The following is a 545-nucleotide window of genomic DNA, read 5'->3' as shown; positions in this document are numbered from 1 at the left end:
AGCTTTCGTGAGCTACAGCTCACTTCATCCGATGCATTTGGTGGAAAAAAAAACACCAAACTGATTTAGTGACTGTACCGACTGAAACCTGGAGTCTCATACAACAGGGTTTAAAGGTGTGGGGGGAAGAAATGCCCTTTCACTCCGGGAACGCCGCCAGAAAGGGAAGACGTCACAGATCAAGGCCTCGGAGTGGCAGCCCGCGAGGAGGTTCAGGCCACGCGCCACGCGCCGCGCGAGACAGGCTGCGTCAGCGGCTCGCTGAGCCGGACACACACAGACCGCTGGGGCCAGACAAGCGCCCCGGGCGCCTAGCTCCGCGCGACGGCCTCCCGGGGCGTCACGTGCTTGGCGCCGACCCCACCCCCTTGCGCTTGATTTTAACGCCATAACGAGCAACCAGTGAGAGCTCGGGAGCGGGGCGGACCACGGCCCCAGCAGCCAATAAGCGTGAGGTGTGGCGGAAGGTAGCCGACTGATGATTGGACAGCAAAGGTGCGGAGGGTGGGTCTGTAGTTGCTAACCAATGAGGGTGGCCGCTCGCG

Source organism: Dermochelys coriacea, chromosome 1 (genome assembly GCF_009764565.3).
Source record: "Dermochelys coriacea isolate rDerCor1 chromosome 1, rDerCor1.pri.v4, whole genome shotgun sequence".
Taxonomy (NCBI): Eukaryota; Metazoa; Chordata; order Testudines; family Dermochelyidae; genus Dermochelys; species Dermochelys coriacea.
Note: the sequence above shows the minus strand (reverse complement) of the source record.